The sequence below is a fragment of the Dysidea avara genome, chromosome 9 (assembly GCF_963678975.1).
Source record: "Dysidea avara chromosome 9, odDysAvar1.4, whole genome shotgun sequence".
Classification (NCBI taxonomy): Eukaryota; Metazoa; Porifera; class Demospongiae; order Dictyoceratida; family Dysideidae; genus Dysidea; species Dysidea avara.
This window is the reverse complement of record NC_089280.1, coordinates 14,378,950-14,396,745: the sequence shown is the minus strand read 5'-3', so window position 1 is coordinate 14,396,745 and position 17,796 is coordinate 14,378,950.

The window sequence follows — 17,796 nt, the reverse complement described above, 5'->3', positions numbered from 1 at the left end:
ACATACATTCATATACATACATACATTGCTTACATAAGCTAATGGTTTCAATTATGTACACCTTTTTTATAAATTAAATTCATTACTACAGGAAGTATGCTATGCAGTTGGTCAACATACACTGATACATGTAGCTGTGTCACAATTGGTCGAAAAATCTTTAATACAGTGTAGCTAGCTGGTTTTCAGGATAATCCAGAATATATCTCTACTTCAGCTATGATTATACATACATTCAATGAGTAGATGTATAGCAAAAACAATCATAGCTATTATAGCAACACTTGGAACATTTATTTATGGCTAGTTTATAGCTAATTGCACTAAATTATTAACTTAGTAATGTGTTGCCTTTTGAAAATTGATAGGTAAAGTAATATATACACCAGTATAGGCAGAATTATCAAGAATACCACACTTGAAGATTAGCTTATTCACTGCAAGCACCATGCATGTGTTACTCAATTGACTGCAGCCAGAAATTCCTTTTGAATATAAAAATCTACTCAGCCAGTGAACATGTGGTGTGTATTACTGTCCTACATCCAGTCACATGTCAAGTACGTAATATCATCAACAATACAACCAAATAGCTTGCAGATATACCTTACACAAGAGTTTAAACATATTCACTAGATTGTACAGCCATAACTACAGGAAATTATACAGCATTAAAGAAATGTGAGGTGGTGTTGTTGTCAATTAGTCACAGGTTCATATACTGTCTTACACATTGTCAAGTTTCAGTGATGTAGACATTTCAATTGATGGCAGGTTTATATACTCTGCTACTCTAGAGGGCTAAGTAATCATCAAGTTTAAATATGTTAGGGGGAGATATGAAAGTAGAAAAAATGCAGAAATTTAGCTAATTGAATTGGAGTTTAATTTTGTTGGAGTAAGGATGTTGCCTTAGTGGATGCAATATTTTCTCAAATCCGCTATTAGATTGTATTACATGGTGGCTAGTAGCAAGTTGTAATGTATGCATTTCTCCTATATAATATTACTCATATTACAATCAAGTAAGGGTAGTATTTAGCTTAATATCTACATTACTACTGTGGCTTTTGTATGAGAAGATGTCATGTAGAAATACGACCACCTCAAGTGGTGACATTAGATTTAGTCTACTTTAGTGGTTGTTAAGGTACATAGATTTCACTTTCAAGTGAGCATACATGGGGTTGGATATTTCCAAACGCTACTATAGGCATAATTATCCTGAGTTTAAGATTTTTGCTGGCTTAAGCTCCTTGGCTCGTAGTAAACACCTCGTATAGACTCTGCCTCCAGGGTTTTCCCTCCAGTGCCCTTGTCATATCAGCATTAAATGAACACTGTTATACCATACAATGTAGTGACTTGATCCATGGCCTTAGACAGCTTGCAGTCTAGACAGGAGCCACAATTTGGAGTACACTGTAGCATGCAAAGCATGCCTGGCCTTTTGGGGGCATGAGAGAGAGAGCGAGAAAAAAAAGGAGAGAGTTTTGACTTTCTGAGATTAAATCTGGAAGCAATTTTGACTGAAATCTTGGAATCTTGGCAATGCTGGGATTTATAGTTATCCTTTACATGTTGACGCAATAATTATTTTGTGACTGAACTAAACAGAAGAATGTGTACTTTAGATGTTTAATATTGTTGAGCTCTTCATCTTTTCAGTAACACAAATGCATAGGTATATCCATTGTAACTATAGGTAGCTATGTAATTGTATGACACCCCATTTATCCCAGTACCTGAACTTGTCAGTATACCTAAGTATGTAGAATTGTAACTTGAATAGCTGAAATCAGGTATGAATTTGTGCTTGTAGCTATGTGCTGAATATTATACTGTATATACGTAGTACATGATAGAGTTTAAAATATTATAGTATATAATTTATCTGCAGGCTTATATAGTATACTATACATTATAAAAGTTTATTTATTATGGCTCCTGTACTTTGTAATGCTTATTATCCACTTCAACACACACACGCGCACACACACATGCACACATACACACATGTATACCCACAAATACAATTGATATCAAATGCATACAATTCCATATGGAGCAATCCATAGTTTAACAACATGCAGAAGACCCTAAGGCAATTCCTCAGTATAGACAGAGTAGTTATATATAGCTATAGAGATACTATAAACTATATAATTATTGAATAGGTTGAACGTTAACATAATGATGAAACTATTAACCATATATCAAGCTATCTCAAGGCATATCTCCATAGATACTGAGCTGAAATGCACAAACTCCCTTCAATATTTGGTAATCTTACACTAGAACTGTACTAGCTATTATTATTCATAGCATGTTAAAAATGTTTGTCATTTCATTCTGGGAAAATATTGTACCTCCTTAGGTAAGCATGCTCTGCATGCTGAGTGTGCTTTGCCCCGTACTGTAGCTCAAGACTCTGAAATGTCCTTATTTGCAGAGATGCATTTGCAGATATTGACTTCGAGTAGCATTAATGATTGATATAAAATTACTCATACATGCTTGCCATTGACAGCACAAAAGTATAAATACAATTACAGAAAGACCTCTACAAAAATGCAGTATATTAGCTTTGCACAAATTTTTAACAAATATATATATATATGTAAATGAAATGTAAACGTTACCACTGAGGCTGTGGCCAATTAAACAATGCACCACATAGCCTTAAATGTTGCATGGACAAAACTGCTAGAATGCTTGACAAGTATAATTATGGCGATGCACACTGAGGTCATGATTGCAGAAAGAATTATATAGATCCAAATTCAACTGGCAGCAGGCTCAAGTTGAAAAATGGAAAAAATGTGACCTTGGAATTCCATACCCATCAATGGCCTTATGCTGTAGGAGCCAGTGTAGGTAGCTACGTCTGGGTTGACTTTTAAAGAATCGAAAGCTTAGAACAGAGTACTGATTTTCTCTGGGTTGTTGTAATGTGGGAACAGACGGTCTGCTGAGTATGAACTGTGTCTTCGTGTTTCCATTGCTTCTGCTTCCTCTTCAGGTAGATCTACGTGGTCTTGCATCATGGTACAATTGGGATCTGATGTGACTCGTCTCATGTGGAAACATGTTACTAGTGGTTGGTTGAAGTGGTTCCTGCAACCTGTAATCATTACAGTTGGGATGCTAAGTAGTTGCTCAGGCTGCTCCCTTTGCCCTGCAGTTTGTTGTTCAAATTCTTCCACTTCCTCCCGCATAGCTTCATCCAAGTCGGAACATTCTGATGGCGTAAAGCTACTTAGACTGGATCGTGACGCTAGTTCGCTGACTGAACCATTAAGCGAGTCCATTCTTTCTCTAAATTCAGTGTCTTGCTCTCGGAACGCTGCTAGCTTTTCTCTGATCTGCATCAGTTGCGCATCCAGAACGTTTACCAGCTCAGAATTGCTCTTAGCACGATTCGACACCCGATTCGAGCTTGGATTGGGTGGTGAAAGTCTGCTGCCAAACAGTGCTCTCTTCAGCGTTCTCCGCTTTTTTGAAATGCGAAGATCGGGCGCACTGGAGGAGATCAGTTTGCTGTCGCTAGTCCACCTGGAGATGAGTAAATGATCCATTTCTCTTTTCGCCGTATGCAGTAGGTTTCAAGTTTAACTTTCTGCTATTCGATAAATGTTTCTGTTAGCTACAGTTTGACTTCGAGTACTTTTATAATGATTTCCCTACGCTGGCATGCGCGCGGAAATAGCTAATCATAATTACGTGCGTGACGTACTAGCTAAGTTCTACATTGATATGTGTTCACTGGAAAGTTATTAAGATCCTCGATTAAGATGATAAGGAAATATACCCAGAAATGTATTTTGGTATTATATGCACTACAGTAAAGTTGAACAAATAAGGGACAATACATTTATAGTATAGCTGCAATAGCTATACGGCTATAACTAGCTAATAACACCTTTTCAGTCAGTCAGTAAGTCAAGTCATTAGGTCTAAGTCCCTGAAATTAGGTTACGTAATCCTAAGGCTGCAGCATATGTTGCTGTCAGACCTTCAGTGCTGGTCACTGTAAAGTGCTAATTATACAACCAAGTACTAAGAATAATACAAAACGCGGTTAAAATTACGTCATAAATAATAAATAAATAATTAATTAATGTTTCAGAAAACTACGAGGCCTAGAGACATAAACTAACCGGGGATCGATTCGCCTGTGAACGAAGGCACAAACGTATAATCGTTGCGCCCGTTCGTGCTGATGACTTGACCTTACGTGTAATTCTATATAACGCCCAGTACCACACCCTTGCTTAATTACAGATTGCGCGAGCCGGGGAGAAGATTAGCGAATGTCCGTGAAGTGACTGCAGCAGAGCGAGAGGCCACTTTACACGTAAACAAGAAGATTACAAGTAAGTTTTTATGTTTGTAACATCTCAAGTCTCCATGCCAGCTGCCAGCCACATCCCTCGAGCCACATAAAACATTTAATTAATTACAAGAAAACATTAAAACACATGCCACGCTCTTTACAATATGAAATACAACTTATACAAGTAAACAATCTTGTCTTATGCAGCTGGCTTGGCGAACTTCCTTTGTGTTGGTGTCAGGCAATTCAATACATGCTTAATCTTTTTTGCCTTCACCTGGCTTAATTAGCTACTAGGTTCTGGCTGGCTTGGCTGTCTTCCTTTATCTGGTTCATCTGGCTTGCATACTCCTACAGTATTGTATAGCTATCTCCTGCAAGCTGTGTATGCATAAATATAGTGTGTCACCCATCACTGTGCCATTGCTATACCACTGATGAACCTTATTTATCTCTAGTTGATGTTGACACTTTACCATATATTGGGATATGTTGCCTATAATGTATTGCTGCATACAATACTGCAATAATGTATAGTTCTCTCCTGTATGTTTTGTATACATAATTACATATACTGTGTACACATCACTGTGCCATTACCACACCAATGATGTACTGGGACTTAGCTACTGGTGGCCTTTAGTTACGATGCCATTATTGTGTTGTATCTGTCACTACTGTGACATATTGAGTTGATTTGGGGATCGTGCCTTCACCACCTAATAGCCTCACCAGGGGGCTGTCACGTTGGTGTATCAGTGTACTTGGTTGTATGTGATGCGGTCCTAGTAATAATAATAATAATAAAATTGTTAGCCAGCTAGTGACCTTATTATTCCTATAAACTGTGATAGATTTATAAACACCAGTTCAGTAATCACCACATATACAATCATCACATATACACATTATGCATGCAGGTATATACACCATTTGCTCACATGCTGCTCAATTAATTACAACATTATAAATCAATTATTACCCATAATAATAATAAATCATGGTAACTGTATGTATATAGTATTCGTAATTACTTTGGATTCTCTTTTTTCTTCTATATAAGCTAACCAAGCAATGAGTGCTGCCTGCTCAGTAACAATAAAGAAATAATTATTTGATATACATGTGTCTATAGCATGCACTGAGCCGGAGCCTTTACACTTGCACATGCTATACACTTGTCTTTCTTGCTTGGAAGTGTATGTTAGCACAGATTCTTTTCAAGCAAGCCTGTATGCCCACTAAGTATTCTATTTCCATGGACATGGATTCGTTCATTGCTGAAAAGCTATTCCCCAGACAACTTTATAAAATGTGGAACTTATTGGCTGTCTAGTTTTCTACAAACACCAGACTGCACACAATGCACCATGCATTCACCAACCATTGTATAAAGAGTTGAAAGATCTATGCTTGAGGAAAAGTGATAAGATAGAGGATATCCTGAGTGCATGATAGAGGATTACAATACCTGCTTTGGCTAGGCAAAATTAATGTAAATATCCTCATTCTAGTGAAAAACCACATGTTAAAGTATGCATATAATAGCTGTCAGTGGTTCAGTGTACTCCACTTACAAAAATGCAATATATATATATATATATATATATATATATATATATATATATATAGTTACCACTAGTTAGCTAGTATTATTCTATATAGTAGTACTGGTATCAGTGAAATTTTACAGTTGCAACATTAAGTACGCAAAGCAATCAGGGTCCGTTATACATGAAATTTAACTAACTCTTCAGATTATATACGCAACAATCTACGTATTATATCATCTACGTATATTAACATAATAGGACTACATGAACTGCATTGAAACTGTACAAATATAGCTACATACATGCGTGTGCTTGGTCACACAAGTAGTTGAATTTCCTTTAAATATTACCTATTGTAAAGTGATAGGTGGGTGGTAAAGCAATGTTGCCACACTATTGCAAGAATTACAAGAATGTAAACTGGAAGACTACAGTTTATCAATAACAAAATTTACACCATTACTGATGAGTGATGATTTGCTAACACTAGAGAGTTAACTATATGTGGTATTACGTAATGAACAGACTTCTTATAGTGATGTAACGTAGAGTATAAAGAGTCGCGTGATTGTAATTATCATGAGTTGTTGTAATCTTGAGTGTGCTGGTGATTGTTGTATTGATTAACAGAATTATTAACAATTGTTTGACTTGTTAGTGAACGCACCGCAGCAACCGCCACATGGTGTCAGAAGTGGGATGGCTGGCATTCAGTTGAAAACGCCGGAACCTTTCGACTTCAATAATCCAGACAGCTGGTCCAAATGGAAAAGAAGATTCGAACAGTTTAGAGAAGCGTCTGGTTATAATTATCGGGAGAATCTGAAACTCGACAAGTGAGCACACTGTTGTATACGATGGGAGAAAATGCGGACAACGTTCTAACTTCCACGCGAATTACTAGTGAAGAACGAAAGAAATATGACACTGTCCTGGCCAAACTTGATGGGTTCTTCAAAGTTAGAAGGAACGTAATTTTTGAAAGAGCCAAATTTAATCGTCGCAACCAATTACCTGGTGAAACGGTGGAGCAGTACATCTCCGAGCTTTATGCCTTAGTAGAGACTTGTGAGTACGGAAACTTAACAGAAGAGATGCTCCGTGACAGAATTGTTGTTGGAATAAGAGATGAAGCCATTTCCAAACGCCTTCAGCTCGACCCGGAACTAACGCTCGACAAAGCTAAGAAGGCAGTACGTTTGAACGAAGCTGTACAAGATCAGCAACGTCAGTTAAAAGGTGAAGGGACCATGCAAGATCCTGTAGTAGTGGATGCTGTATCCAAGTATTCCAACAAGAGAGCCATTGGTGGAAAAACCACACCCCACCCACAACAACTCAGAGGAGGCATGTTGCCAGACAGACAACAATCTGCACAAGCATGCAGTAGGTGTGGTCACAGTAGACATCCAGAAGGTGTTAAGTGTCCAGCTATCAGTGCCACATGCCACAGATGTAACAGAAGAGGGCATTACAGCTCACTTTGTTTTTCCAAGACTAAGAAACAAACATTTTCAGTCGACACTTCACCCACTGATGAATTATCTGTAGATACCACACCCAGTGAGAAACTACCTCCTGTTGAAGAACTGTCCCTTGATACTGCATTCCTAGATGCCATGGCAACCAGTTCAGAATCGTCTTGGTATGTTACAGTGACTCTGGATACCAAAGTTGTTCAGTTCAAACTAGACACTGGTGCTGCAGTAACAGCCATATCAGAGGAAACATACCGTGCACTTCCAAAAACAGAGTTGAAGAAGCCCTCTAAGATATTGTCAGGACCTGCCAACCAAAAGTTGACTGTACTGGGACAATTTACAGGTGCTCTGTCTAACAAAGAGATTTCATCTAGACAGGAAATCTTCGTAGTACAGGGCTTGAGACACAACCTCTTAGGATTACCAGCCATCACAGCACTGCAGCTCATTTGCAGAATTCATACTATGGTTGCTGAGGACATTTACAGCCAGTTTCCCACAGTTTTCCGAGGTTTAGGCACTTTAGGGGATGAATATTTGATCAAACTCAAGGATGATGCACAGCCACATTCTCTTCATACCCCTCGTAACATACCACTACCGCTTCGTAAGAAAGTCCAAGAAGAATTAACTCGAATGGAGTCTGGTGGTATTATTTCTAAGGTTGACGAGCCCACACCATGGTGTGCTGGGATGGTGGTGGTTCCAAAAAAATCTGGGGCCATCAGAATTTGTGTCGATTTGAAGAAATTGAATGAAGGTGTTCTCAGAGAAGTACACCCGATGCCCAAAGTAGATGAAACTTTAGCCTTGTTAGCTGGTGCCACTATATTTTCCAAACTCGATGCCAATAGTGGGTTTTGGCAAATTCCTCTTGCCAAAGATTCTCGCCACCTTACAACATTCATAACCCCATTTGGGCGGTATTGTTTTAACAAATTGCCTTTTGGCATCACAAGTGCCCCAGAACTATTTCAGAAACGAATGAAGAGAATTCTTGAGGGTCTGCAAGGGGTAGTATGCCAGATGGATGATATCCTTGTGTTTGGTTCCACCCCACAAGAACACAACTCTAGATTGTTGGCAGTACTTCAGCAACTACAGTCAGCTAATGTCACCCTGAACCGTACTAAGTGTGAATTCAACCAAAAATCTGTGAAATTCCTGGGACACCTTGTTGATAGTCAAGGAATCAGAGCAGACCCAGAGAAGATTGCAGCAGTATCTAATATGAAACCCCCTACTAGTGTTACTGAGCTACGCAGGTTCCTGGGAATGGCTAACCAGTTAGGGAAATTTTCTCCCCGGCTATCCCAAATTAGTCAGCCATTACGTGAGTTACTGAGTCCGTCACATGCTTGGGTGTGGGGCCCAACACAGGAAGATTCATTCATAGCAATTAAAACTGAATTGACACAACCAACAGTCCTGGCACTCTATGACCCTGAAGCCAGCAGCAAAGTATCTGCTGATGCATCCTCCTACGGGTTGGGTGCGGTTCTCCTCCAACAGTCAGGCCAAGTCTGGAAGCCAGTGGCGTACGCATCCCGCTCCATGACGGAGACTGAACGTCGCTACGCCCAGATAGAAAGAGGCCCTGGCAGTTACATGGGCATGTGACAAATTTGCAAACTACATACTGGGTACTCACTTTCTAATAGAATCAGATCACAAGCCACTCATCCCATTGTTGAATGCCAAAAACCTTGACCATTTACCTCCTAGAATTCTTCGTTTTAGACTCAGAATGGCCAGGTTTAATTACACTGTGTCACATGTACCTGGAAAGCTATTGACTACAGCTGATGCCTTATCAAGAGCACCATCCCCACTTTGTGACAATCAACTTCAAGAAGAAGTAGAATGGTTTGTTGATACTGTAGTAGCAGCTCTACCAGCTGGGGAGCATCGCTTGAAACAGTACAAAGATGCTCAGGATGATGACTCGACGTGCATGACAGTGAAAAGATGGTGCCTAGAGGGTTGGCCTGCCAGATCTCCTACAGATGTTGACCTGAGTGCATTTTGGAAGGTGAGAAGTTTCTTTTCGCTTCATAATAATTTGCTATTATATAACCAGCGTATTGTTATTCCTTCTTCTTTAAGAAAGGAGACCTTGGCAAAGATTCACGAGGGGCATCAAGGGATCGAACGCTGTAGAGCCAGAGTGAGGTGCTCCGTTTGGTGGCCTGAGATTACCAAGGATACTGCTGAGATAGTTCGTCAGTGTCCCACATGTGCTAGAGAATCCCAACAAAGGAGAGAACCCCTGATCAAGTCGACACTCCCAGATTATCCATGGCAAATTATAGGGACAGATTTGTTTGAACTGGAAGGTACCAAGTACTTGTTAACAGTAGACTATTTTTCAAGGTACCCTGAAGTAACCAAGTTGACTACAACTACCTCAGCAGCTGTCATTAGCCACCTCAAAAATGTGTTCTCACATCATGGAATCCCGGAAGTAGTTCGCAGCGATAATGGTCCACAATTCTCAGCTCTAGAGTTTACTCAGTTTGCAAATGAATATGGATTCTGTCACATCACAAGCAGCCCCAAGTATCCCCAAAGTAATGGGCAAGCTGAACGCATGGTTCAAACTGTTAAACATTTACTGAAAAACAGTAAAGATCCATACATGGCGATGCTTACTTATAGGTCAACACCTCTTCCCTGGTGTGGAAGGAGCCCAGCTGAATTGAGTATGGGGAGACAGATCCGAACTTGTGTTCCTACTGCAGACTGTAAGCTGATTCCTCAATGGACCTATTTGGAAGAATTTCAGAAGTCTGATGCCACATACAAGCTGAAACAGAAGGACAATTTTGACAAACGTCATAGGACCAAGGATTTACCTATGATCCCCGATGACACTCCCGTTTGGATAGACTCTGATAATGGTCCAGTTTCGGGCAGAGTGGTTACTTCAGCAGAAACCCCCAGATCCTATCTTGTAGAGACTCCTTCAGGTCAACTTCAGAGGAACAGAATCCAATTAAGAGTTGTTCCTCAAGAATCTAATGCTGGGTTTCATGAAGAACTGTCAGAACCAGAAGAGCCTCACCGAATGATGACTAGAAGTCAAACTGGGACTGAGATTCGTCCCCCCCGCCGTTTCTCTTAAGGGGGAGATGTGGTATTACGTAATGAACAGACTTCTTATAGTGATGTAACGTAGAGTATAAAGAGTCGCGTGATTGTAATTATCATGAGTTGTTGTAATCTTGAGTGTGCTGGTGATTGTTGTATTGATTAACAGAATTATTAACAATTGTTTGACTTGTTAGTGAACGCACCGCAGCAACCGCCACACTATATAGGCTAATTATTATTCACTGGAAACTCTGAGACTCCCTACTGTATAGAGGCTTCAACCTTCTACCTTGAATAGCCTCTGCTAGTGTGCTGCACTGTGGGAATTCCAAATACTTCACTTCTGGTGTGATTTTTTCTGCATTCAGCAGAATGTCAAAATTGTGACTCCCTATAGTTGTAGGCTTTTAGCCTACAATAAGGCTTTTATCCTTCTTGCAAGGAATAGTAATAACTTTACAGACACCAATACGACCAATACGAATAGTCATCAGCGTATTGTGTTACAGCTACACATAAAATCATTTCAAATTACTGTACTTTTCCTTTCTACTTTTGTACCTTCCATGTAGTGCAATGTTTGCAAGAAAATGCCATGTCATCATTGAAAACTTGATTACTTAAACCATCAGAAAGTAGCACAGTATATAAACTGAAACTTGACAATACCAAAGTAGCACAGTATGAACCTGTCCTGTGGCTAATTGAAATCAAATCCATCTCATATTACATAATGCTATGTAATTTCCTGTGTACCATGTAGTGAATATCTAGCTGTTTCAACTCTCTATTTGCATGAAATATGGTTGTATTTTTGATGATATGATATTGCTTGACATGTGACTGGATGTTGTCAACATGTAGGACAGTAATATACACCACATGTTTGCTTGCGTGCACTATACTTAAGCTTTGTTCTCTGCAGCTGGTGTATCACCTGTAATATACACCATAAGATATGATATCTATACAGTACCATTAGCATTAATGGATGATTTGTTATGGTGTAAGAAGCAGGACTCCCATGGCTTATTATCATCATCTTCACTAAATTCTGTGTAATATAGAAAAAACAGGATTCACAAATGATACATTTACTGCTGTTGCTGGCGGCTTGATGAGAACATTTGAATATTGCCATTATTAAGGACTTCGCACAAGCTAGTCTCATAAAGAGTCTTAAATGTTCATTGTATAATATGTAATTTACCAGTCACTACACATAATTGTTATTAATAACACTAGTGGACAAGCAATACACCACACAAGAAGGTCAAATGTTAAACTGTGAGAATGAGTGATTTTTAGCACAATCAAGTATGGTTGAAGTGATCATTTCATGTAACCAACTCGCTATGAATTTCAACCAGCAAATTATCAGCACTATACAGTCTATTTATTTCCCATAGAACAAGGACTGATTTTAAAATATTGTGCGTGTGTAATCAGCAGCGATGGATTGCTTTTCACATGATTGTCTACAGTTGGCAAATGAACTTTAGGATTTTGACCACAAATGATTTTCTTATTGCACACATTATGCATGTAAATGTTTTTTTAGATAATATGAATTGAGGAAATTCCATTTGTTATATGAACAGTCCGTTATTAGGTCAAACTACTTTGTTTTCATTTCACAACTAATTTAGTGTCTATCACATATCCATGCATCTGTGTAATTGACATGGGTCTAAAATTGCAAGATTTTAATCAAGTTACTTTCTCTATATGGTTGAGACTAAACAATTTGAGGAAGACATGAAACACAAGAGATAAAATCAGAACTGTGGAGGTTCTATAATATGCAACATGATATGTATAAAATATACTATCTATGCTAGACCTGACTGTCAGCTTAGAGCTCAGACAAAAAAGTTATTTGAAACAGCTATAGAGTAAGGATGCTGTCTTGTACTTTCTCAAATCCAGCATTAAAGACTAGTAGCAAGATAGTGAGAGTTGTAATGTATTTCTCCTATAGAATTAATACATGTAAACTGTTATTACAATCAAGTAAGGCTGGTAAATTGTGGAGGTAGCTTAATAACTACATTATACTACAGTGGTCTAGTGATGAATAAAGACATACGTAGCTAGAATTTTTATCACCATATAGAAATGCAATCATCTCAAGTGATGATATTGGCAGATTAGCTATATAGTGGTTGATTAGGTAGATTTCAATTTCAAGTGAGCATACATGTGCATGTGTGCATATACATCTGTACTTTTGTGTGTCAATTAAGGCAATAATTTTACTGTTGCCCACCCACTCCACCCATGTAAAAGAACCTGTCAGTGTACTTACAAAATCATGCAGGTATGAATTTGTATTTGTACATGTTACTGAAAACTTATGAATATGCTATATTGTGGTTGAGTAACATGATAGAGTTTAATATATCCACACAAAAACAGCCAAGCTGTGAAAAAATGATGCGGCCTTAAAGCCTGGGTGAAAAAAGTTGTGAAATCAAAGGTGGCGACCAAGAAATGGCTGCAATGATGTTAATGCTAATAAATTTTAACAATGCACACACAGCCATTGTTAATTTTTTTTAGCATTAACATCATTGCAGGCACTTCTTGGTCGCCACTTTTGATTTCATAACTTTTTCACCCAGGCTTTTTAAGGCTGCACCATTTTTTCACAGCTCGGCTGTTTTTGTGTGGATTTCATTTCTTTTTGTACTTTATAAGGCCCCAAAACCAGCCTATGGCTGACTTTGAGGTTTGTTTTTACTCACATTTCTTTTTTCTATGTAGATACAATGATGATTATTGAAGACAGACTTATGAATGTATTTCATTGCATGATTTTATTCAATATTTGAAAATATTATTGTAATACTCTAATAGAGTGCACACTTTTTGAGGACTTCTAATAGAACATACATAGAATGCTTTCTATTGGTAGATCTATGAAATTACAAACTTTGATTATAAGCAGATTTCAACTAGAAATTTCATTTATAAAGCAGAAATTAAGTGAGGTGATCAGCCAAGGTAGCAGTGGTTCAGTGGTTAAAGATGCAGGTGTTAGGTATGGAGGTCCCTGGTTCGAATTCTGGTAAGTTTTTTGTTTGATATTTCTTTCACCTTTTTGACATTTCTTGCACACCATTTCTTGCACACCTTTGCACACCTTTTGACATTTCTTGTGGTGACTGCTCTATTAGAGTATCTTGATCCTGCGATTTTACACTTGCTTGGTTTTTGCTTTATAACTTTGTCGCTGTAACTCTATTGCTATTCAAACTATCAAAAGGCACTGCTACGATGAACAGCCTATCTACACACCAAATCTCAAGTTATTTCTATACTTGGTTTACCCTGTAGCCGTGACAAAAGTTTGATCTTTTTTTACGTGAATAAACACTCTTAACTCCTTGAATATTCCTCAGATTCACAACAAACTTGGTACGTGGATCCACCGTTACACGTTCTTCATTTGTGCCAAAGTTCAAGACAATCGAGTTACACATTTGCATTTTATAGCAATTTTTGCAAAGGGTGCGAAAAGAAATCAAAGCCCCAGTAGCCCCTGTGCTGCATAAGAAGAAAAAACGAAGAAATTAAAACAAAACTTTGAACGCCCATATCTCGCAAATGGCTGTTGCGAATTAAATTTTCTTTTAAATATTATTTTTATTTTCTGGCTCTAATGGCACTCCCATCCTCCCTGATCTCTAGCTAGAAGTTAAACCTAATTTAATTTATAAAACAGAAAGAGCAGAAAAAAGCAGCTAAACCTACAGAGCCTACACTGACCTACAAAAACACTGCATGGACCGCCAGCACACACAGAGCAAACACCCCGGACAGGGGCCTTAAGAAGAAAGCCCTGCAGACTACTGACCAAACTGCAGGGAGTGGGAGCATGAAACAGAGTTCAACTCCCACAAAGGACTGCCAGGAAACAGGCTAAAAAAGTGTAAAAATGTCCGGGAATTATGGTGCCACAGTCAAACAGAGAGTTGCTCTAGCAGATGTCGGTACACTAGGCCACGAGAAATGCCACTCCTGGTGGTTGTCCTCAAAGCAATATCCTACAAGACAGGATGACTAGCAGCAGACCACAAACCCAAGGACTCAACCATCAGGGGGACAAAGCATATCAAAACATATGTATGGGATTAGTCAGATCAAGCATTTTCAGGTGGTCAACATTAAAAGTTTTTAAAACACTGGATTAAACCCTTAATAATTAAGAATTATGCATTAAATAAATCTAATATCTGTTTAATATCTTTTTTGAAACCTAAACTTGGTAAACAAGCTGATCATAAAATCTCATCATTCCTTGTCATTCGTTGTCCAATGCAAAATACATGTATTTTACACTACATACAAAAACACTAATTTATTTATTGTTACTGGGCAGACGGCAATTGCCGATGCGCCCAGGGGGCGATCAACACCCTAAAGAAATCACACATACACATAAGATATACAGCAAACAATTAGATAGACAATAAGTAATTAGTAAATGTATCTATGTTTTCTGATTCTATGACAGATACTGGCAAGCTGTTCCAATCTTTGATTGTTCTTGGAAAAAAAGCATGTTGATAATAACTGGACCGTGTACTGGGTTGGATAAAGTGGTGAGTGTGGTGGTGTCTAATTTACAAACTTTAACTCACAAAATCTCTACAGCACACCATACAATAAAAGAAAGCCCTTGAATTTCTCTATCCAATTCCGACCGTACAAATGGGAAAATGTCACCATAGCGACAGTTATTTACTGCTGATGATGACATAATATGCGCTCCATACATTAACCTATTGGAAAATTAAGACACATGGTAGTGTGTCGTGCGGCCCAAGAAGCCGGCGCGCAACACCCTTGAGTATGTTAGGCGCAATCTGTGAATTTGCGCAGTTTATAAATTTCACTGCGCATTTTGTGAATTCATAAAATGCGCAACAATTAATTATTGCGCAGGTCTTCTTCATGCAATTTATAGCTACGCAATTTAATTAATAGCATAGAGGGAATCTAGGTGCTTTTCTAGTCCTCTTTTCATGGTTCAGTCATCGTACATAAGCGCGCATGCGCAATCTGATTGCGTAATCTTGCTACTCACGTGCTGATCTGATCCCTATAAATTTGCCACCCTCAGCTGACTCGACCCGCCACTGAATTACGGTAAAGTTGCTAATTTTTGCGTTAACGCAGAGTTGGTTGTAACCGTATAGGTACAGGTTATCATCACGTTCGTTGTAAAGACGCCGTTGTGTGAAGAATCTGTCGTTGCCGCGTTCATACTCGATTTCTTCGACTAGTTCGCTACCAGTGGGTGAGTAGCTATCTTAATTGTTGTGTCTACGCAGCATGTGCAGTCATTAAGGCCAGAATGACTTAACAAAACCCGGTGCCTTTTGTAGTCAGTCTACTGCCGATATGACATGGCTCAAACGCTGGGCTATTAGTATATCTGTCACAGTATCAAAAGGTTGGCTCCGAACCATTCAGTCTAGAAGGTGCATGTTCATGGCTAGGTAAGATAGTCAATGCCGTCTGCTTCATGATTCAAGGATTTATAGCAGCTTAGCCAGTGCCATCTGGCTACAAATCTCAGTAGAATATTTTTTTAGACTGCTGTATCAGTTAAAAATTAGCTGATGCATGCATGTTGTTTATGAAAACATGAAAGGTCATCTCAGTGTTTGTTTTAAACGTGTTGGTTAACAACAACAACAACTGAGTAATCCTTTAATATTAGGAATACTTTAGGGGGGAGATTTTACCTCGCATCGATCAACTCATCAGTTGGTTGTGAACCAACATGGTCATCTAGAGGTTACTACAGTATATTATAATGTGATATAGGAATGTCTAGATCTCCATCACCTACAAACACCACCGGTGCAGACGGCAGGAACCGTACACCCACTGATCCCACTGGTGAGTTAAATCTAATGTGTGTAATAGTTGTATTGTAGGTCAAGTAACTTGTTTGTAAATAATAATAATATTATGCCACCCATACCATACCTTATCTGAAACAGCACCCTCCAACTGTCTGAAAAGTGATTATCCATTATGCTTCGTTGTCAGCTATGTTCAACCCTTTACACAGCATTTCAAATCAACAACTGTTGATAAGCACCTCTGCAATCAAAATAGCCACTATGAAAAATAGGGACAGTTTCTGTTAAGAAGGGAAGCCATCATGTGCTACCACTAAATCAACACTTTTCGCTGTCAGCAAAGATAAATGGGACACAAAGGAGGACACTGGTAAGTCCATGAAAAATGCATTGTACTTACTGCGTTATGCCAAAAGGCACCTCTTGGGCCGAAGTGACGTCGAACAGTGAAAAAATTGAGCCTGTAGCCTTAGCTGTTATCAAGTTACACTTGTCTGAAGGCATCAGGCAGTCACTCAGTAGAAAATCCCATTAAATATTTTTTTAATTGTTAAAAGCGTTTTAGGTCGATCTGAAAGCTTGTTTGGGCTTAGAGTTTTACCTAACCAATACTGCCTCATCGTCATCAGGAAAAATTGAGGCTAGTTTTATGGTGACATTATTTCATGGGCCACGCCTACTCCTTTGCAGTCCCTACTATACACTTCTATCGTAGTGTATGATAGTTACACACACATACTGTACATGCACAACAGAACACACACGCACATTTCAGAAAACAATTGTTTCTAGCTCAAAGCATCATGCCAAAGACTCAAATATATGACTCGGATGATAAAATTAATGGGCGTGGAATTCCACTCCAGAATTCTGTGTTTTACCAATAGCCAAAAGATGAAGGCCTTTTAGAATATGTATCCTAGATTCCTCTGATGTTTTCATGAAACCTTTAAGTTGTGCATGCCCAAAGCTACAGTAAGTTGTGTTCAAAATTTCTTCTGTTATGTTTTATAGTCCTACTGTTGTACTGATATTGTTAATATTGTTGTTGCATTGTAATATGTTTATTATGTAGTAGCCATAGTGGCACTTAGTGCCACTAGTGGTAAGTTAATAAAGGTTGCCTATAATGTACTTTAAGATTATAATTTCACCATCATAGGATCGGTGGCATCAAGCAGTGGGATCCACGGTATATTTACTGTAAGAGACATTTTTTCTTGCTGTGTATGTGTGTGTGCGTGTTTGTGAATGCATTGCACCAACAGGGTGCATTACAGTGTTTTGTGTCCCATTTTTTCCCTTTATGTAAGTAGTATGACAATGGCATGGGCTCAGTGCTGATTTTATCACATTGAATGCCATGTTGTATAGTTGTTCAGTTTTTATATGGCCATATCTACTCCCTTAGCACATTACAAATATATTGGCTACATTGTAAATATAACCCATGC